Genomic DNA, 6,299 nt, shown 5'->3' with positions numbered 1-6,299 from the left:
GAAATCACTGCAACCAATTCTCTTCGTTATAGTGTACCGAGCACCTGGCCCGTATTCTGAATTCTTATCTGAATTTGCAGAGTTTTTGTCAACTTTAGTCCTTAAAACGGACAAAGTTATTATTGTAGGGGATTTTAATATTCATGTGGACGTTGAGAATGACAGCTTCACTAACGCCTTTATCTCTCTGTTAGATTCCATTGGCTTCTCTCAGAGTGTTCATGAACCGACTCCACGGTATAATACTGAAACTCGTTTAATAAGGCAAGAACTTAAAACTTATAGGAAGGCCCTCCGTAATGCCAGAGCAGAATAAATGTTTTCCTATAGCTCTCAATAGTTACGACTTCATGAGCTTCTTTAATTAATCAAATTATAATTATTAGAGACAAAATTCACCAAGACCTGCCCTCAACTGGCACGAAGACCATCCAGAGGATTGTAGTCCACAACGGCTCAAACTAAATTTGACACTTTCATCTAGGATTTTTTTTCTCGGTTATTAACCCCCACTCTAGCTCTGTATTTTGTGGACACGTAAAATAGTCAATCTAAATGTGTGACAACAGATGAGCGACATCTAAGACGCTGTCCCGTTAATTAATAAAGATCTCCTTCCTAAAATCACAGAGGCTGCAGGGCCTGCTGTATGAACGCAATGCTGTTGAGTTAAGAATAACTTCATTTCAGCGGAACAAGACAGGATGAAATCTGAAAATATGTGATCAAGTTGTGTGTATTAATATTCAACTTCTCATCATTAACACTGAGTACTGACCCATCAACCTTTAGTAGTTTGTTCCATCCAAAATATAAACACATTTGTGGTAAACAAGAAACAACTAGTGCCGCAGGTAGAGGGGTAACTTGACAAAGGCCCTATACATGTAAATTTAAACAGATTGGAATTTAAATCCTCCTTGAAATGGAAAGTAGTTTGACTGTGGTTTCAATGTTTTAATGGGAACGGTGAGTTAGAATAATGCAGAAATGTCAGTAAGACATGTTAAGGGAAGTTTTCTTGCATTGATAAAGTAAAATAATTATTTGTTTTAACTCAAAGCATGAAGGTGAAGCATGTTATAAAATGTTCAATCAACTAAAAAACAATGTTGAGACAACTAGAACACTGTAGTTATATAAACTTTATCTTCAAGGTGAGTTAACTTGCATTTCAAGTTCAACTAAACTAAACGAGCCATTCAATTAAACTAGAAGCCAAGGATGTTTTATTATACTATGAAAACAACAACAACAAAACTTTCTAAGATTGTCAACTTAATATTACATCCATAAGACCAGGTGCTCACGGTCCCGGCCTTCATTTGAATGTTTTAGAATAGAACTTAGAAAGTATTTTATGTGTATCCATTCTGTAAATAATATTTTATATTTTATATTCATTTATTTGTTTATTATGTACTTATTAATGTTTGTTTTTTGCTTATATTATGCTATTATTTCCTTTTATCTTTTTGTTGTCTGTATCTTCTCATTTATGTGGTCATTTTGCCGTGGTGAAATTACAGTTTTGCAAGGTGAAGTTGTATAAAGGTGTAAAAGAAAATGTAGGACTGAGTAGCAAATAAAGTGGTGTTTATTTAGATAAAAAAAAAAACAAGATCACAAATCTTAATTACATAAAAGAACACCCACATGAAGTTAAACAAATAAACAAACAAACCTAATTCACCCTTTTCCCGAGAAATAAGCAACTTTTTTTTTCTGTTTTACAATATATGATTATGGACACGTTTATTGGTTTCAGATTCCACATCTGTTCTGTTTAATTCTATTCAAAATTATATATATATAAATATTAGTAAGTCATTAATAAGTTATATAAAGTTAGCTAGTTAATACCATAATTAATAACAAAGCTATAAATACATGAACATTTAATTCCTTTATAGCAGAATATCAGTCACTTTTTACTCAAATTTATTATTATTATTATTATTTATTATTATTGCTTATGGTGGAGATTTAGTAAATTAACATTTTTGTACGATGTACACACTTTATCAATAAACACGTTTCATCCAAAACGTGTTAGGCCGTGAAGTATCGCGATACTTGTTCCCTCCGTGATCTTGAAGCCCCACGCAAACGCCGACCACTAGCTGAGAGACACGCGGTGTTTCCCAGTTTAGTCTAACTAGTGCTGGAATATCAGTCAATAGCCTACAATAATTAAGACTTTGTTCCTGCAATGCAGGACACGGATGATGGTGGGGGCGGATGGGAAAGAAATAGTAAGGGGAAGAAAAGGAAAAGGAGAAATAAAATTAGTGATTCACAAGAGTCAGAGGGAGTGAAGGAGATAAAAGCCCGGATTTGTCAAATATGGGGAGGCCACCTACAAATCTATACTGATGGGTCAAAGGATATTGAGAGCGCTAAAGTGGCTTTTGGTGTAAGCATCCCAATAAATAGGATTCCAGATCATCTGTCGGGCTTCACAGCAGAGCTGGTGGCAGTGCTATGGGCTTTAAAGTGGGTCCAAGATAATAAACAGGAATATTCAGTTATATGTAGCGACTCAGCAGCAACTCTGATTACAATTAAAGATACGAAAATGAAATCTAGACCCGATTAACTTGTGGAAATTATGCAGGTGTTGTATAGAATTCACAAAGCAGGGTATGAGGTGGGGTTTGTGTGGGTACCGGCGCACATGGAGGGTAATGAGGGAGCAGATGTGGTGGCAAAGAAGGCGGTGCTGGAGGAAAAATCATGGGATAAGGAAAAAAAGGGGAGAATATTATTCAGTACAAAGAACTGTAGAGAAAGGAAGATGTGCTTTTAGAGGTAAGAGAAGAGATGCAGTAGTTCTGTCCAGAGTGAGGTTTGGGCACTGTGGGCTGAGGAGTGTCTGGCTCTGACTGGTAAACACCCTGATGGAAAATGTGAATGTGGAGACAAGGAAACAGTAAAGCATGTATTAGTTCTTTGTAGAAAATACTCTCGCCAAAGGAGGAAACTGTTTAGAGACCTGGGAGCAACTGGAGAAACTATATTTAGCACACGCACCCTAGTTAACTTAGATAGTTGGAACAAAATGAAGAAATTGATCGAATACCTACATAAAACTGGTTTATACAAAAGGAGATAGGCAATTAGCGTTAAGATGTGAATAGCGAACAGAGGAGGGCAGCAATACGCCACAGATGCGTCTAGTCTGCCGGAAACAAGAAGAAGAAGTCAGAGGGAGGGAGAGATCAGCAGGTAAAGGTAATGAGAAGAAACAGTAGCCAGTCGGAAGAGTATAAAGTGATTTTTAAGTTGAAGGAAGGAGAGTCTGGGTTTAGTTCTCTCTGGGGCATTGAAGGAAGAGTTGGCTGATATCCTGAGTGCAAGAATTTTGGCTGATGGGAAACTGCTTGCAAGTCCGCGGCTCAGTTGAACAGAGCTGTTTCACTGGATGCGATAGGGAAGGATTTATTCCAGGGAGCAAGGCTGGCTTGAAAGGGCTGATTTATGGGGTTTCTCTGGAGGTTCCCATGGTTGAGTTGGTGAAGGGAATAGAGGGGGCGAAGGTTGATCAGGCCACACGAATTAAAATCTTTCGTGATGGAGCTAAGCGGGAATCATCAACTGTGGTGTTTTCTTTTCAGGAAAGAGCCCTTCCAGAACGAGTGTTTCTAGGGTGCTTGTCATCTAAAGTGCAGCCATACTGAAGGCCACCTTTGAGGTGCTTTAAGTGTCAGAGGTATGGACATATTGCGGCTGCTTGTAGAGGAAATAGAAGATGTGGGAAATGTGGAGGAGAACACGAGTTCTCTGAGTGCAAGGAGAAGGTGGTAAAGTGGTTCATGTGGTGGAGGGCACGTAGCTGGAAATCGTGAATGTGAGCAATATAAGCAGGCGATGAGGGTGCAGCAGTTTAGGGAGACTAACAAAGGGGGGTCTTATGCTGAGGCTGTCAAAAAGGTTGCAACATGTGGTGAGTTGAGTGACATAACGAGAACAGAAGATTCAGTGGTGGTGAGTGAGATGAAATTCCTGGCTTTCATTGTGGAAGTGATGTGTGACATGAAGCAGACTAAGAATAATTCAGACGTTGTAAGAAGTGCGGTGAAGGCTGCTGAGAGGAGTCTTGGGGTTGTAGAGGTTGAGCCAGCGGCCCTCTATAGATATGTGTTCTCAAGAGACAAAAGGGAAAAAAATAATGGAGGCCAAGGAGGATGATGATGATGAAATTGATAGTTAGTCTATTAATGTTTAGTATTCTGCAGTGGAGTGCCAGGAGTTTGACAGCTAATGGACAGGAATTAAAGAAGTTTGTGGATGGTTGCAAAAACAAACCACAGTTAAAATGCATTCAGGAGACATGGTTAAAACCGTCTTTATATTTTGTGATGCCAGGTTTTATTTGTTTACGTAAAGACAGAAATTCATCTGGAGGGGGTTGTGCAATATTTGTTAAAAAAGGTTTTTCAATATAGACAATTAAATATTACCTCAGGATTGGAATGTGTAGCAATTGAGGTATGGAGCACAGCAGGTAGGTTTTCATTGGTGAATTTTTATAATCCTTGTCTTCTGTTGGAAATGAAGACGTTAGATGAAACAACAGATCAGGTGAGACCTGCAGTGGTGTGGACAGATTTTAATGCTCTCAATCCTCTTTGGGGCGGCAGACTCAAAGATGGAAATGGGGTTTTAATAGAAGATTTTATAGATAAAAACAATTTGGTGGTGTTAAATGATGGAAGACCGACTAGGTTTCAGGTGATTATTGGGAGGCTGTCATGTATTGATTTAACCTTTGCGTCAGGTGAACTTGCTAGGTGTGGGAGTTTGTATCCTATGGAACTGAACACTTTAGGGAGTGATCAATTTGGTAGTGTTTTACAGGTGGAGAAGGAGAGAGCGGTGAGAGGGTTTAATTTTTTAATCAGATCATGATCAGTTGGTAGGAAGTTTAGGTGATGTAGTTAGTCAAGGTAGTACTGATGAGTGGAGTAATTCTCTTTGTGGAGTCGTGAGGAAAGCAGCAGAAAAAAAGCCATTCAAATTAAGGGTGAGAGGAAAGAGAGGAAGGGCATAAACTTACAAGAATAATGACAACAGTGATGTAATCAATGTGTTCTTTTCCATACATGGACTAAGAAGGTCAATAAGACAAGGGCGGCACACTGCTCCTGGAAGAGATGGATTGGGAAATGAGGTCTTTCGGCATATGGATGACTTTGCATTGGAGGAGGAAGGATCAGTTCCAGCTGAATGGAAACACACAGTGATTGTGCCGATTTTAAAACTCGGTAAGGAAGCTGAAACCATGGGTCATACAGACCAATTGCTCTCACAGCTGTTATCTGTAAGATTATGGAAAGGATGGTTACTGACAGGTTGGTGTAGAGATTAGAAAAGAAAGGTTTTTTCTCTACATATCAGAATGGTTTCAGACTTGCTCGTGGTACTATGGATTCTGTTTTAGTGTTGGATGATGATATCAAGAAAGCCCTTGTAAATAAAGAGGCGGTGGCAGGTGTGTTTTTTGATATAGAGAAGGTTTATGATGTGCTGTGGAAAGAAGGAGGAATCATTAAGCTGTATGATGCAGGGATTCGGGGCAGAATGATTAATTGGATTAAGGACTTTCTGAAGTCACGGTGTATTCAAGTAAGAGTAGGAGGGAGCTTTTCTGACTCTGTGTTCGTAGAAAATGGGACTCCGCAGGTTAGTGTCATCAGTCCAGTTCTGTTCAATGTAATGGTTAATAATATGTTTGATGAGGTAGGAAGTGGATTTCAGCGATCTTTGTTTGCAGATGATGGAGCAATGTGGAAAAGAGGCCGTAATACTGGGTACTTATTTAAACAGATGCAGTGTGCTTTGAATAAGGTGCAGGCTTGGAGTGATAAGTGGGGTTTTAGGCTGTCATTGAAAAAAACAAAGTATATGGTTTTTGGCAGGAATATAGACAGTCTGGGTCTTAAGTTGAATGGGGAACCTCTTGAGAGAGCCAGGGTCTTCAAGTTTCTTGGGGTCTGGGTAGATGAAAAGCTAACGTATAAAGAACATGTATGTAGAATGGTGAATAAATGTGGAAAGGTTATTAATATTATGAGGTGTTTGGCTGGGTGTTCTTGAGGTGCAGACAGGAATCTTATGCTGATGATTTATAAAGCAGTTTTTGATTATGGGTGTCTTGCATATGCATCAGCAGCTAGGTCCACGCTTAATAAGTTAGATGTGGTTCAATCTAGGGCTTTGAGGACATGTACTGGGAGGTTCCGCTAAGGCTGCGACGTGCAAAACTGGCATTAAATTATTTCGTAAAAATTCAAAGC

The 6,299-nt window shown here is 39.0% G+C and overlaps 2 protein-coding genes across 2 annotated transcripts in view; one reads left to right on the top strand and one right to left on the bottom strand.

Moving 5' to 3' along the window:
* LOC123960356 (scavenger receptor cysteine-rich type 1 protein M130-like) overlaps nucleotides 1-6,299 on the bottom strand; it is a 549,618-nt gene that overhangs the window by 282,737 nt on the left and 260,582 nt on the right. The window lies entirely within an intron of this gene.
* The window catches only part of LOC123960770 (GTPase IMAP family member 8-like), a 70,656-nt gene that overhangs the window by 16,979 nt on the left and 47,378 nt on the right, over nucleotides 1-6,299 (top strand). The gene's annotated exons all lie outside the window — the stretch shown is intronic.

The sequence above is a fragment of the Micropterus dolomieu genome, linkage group LG21 (assembly GCF_021292245.1).
Source record: "Micropterus dolomieu isolate WLL.071019.BEF.003 ecotype Adirondacks linkage group LG21, ASM2129224v1, whole genome shotgun sequence".
Taxonomy (NCBI): Eukaryota; Metazoa; Chordata; class Actinopteri; order Centrarchiformes; family Centrarchidae; genus Micropterus; species Micropterus dolomieu.
The sequence above is the reverse complement of the archived record's forward strand: the minus strand, read 5'-3'. Positions and strand labels throughout refer to the sequence as shown.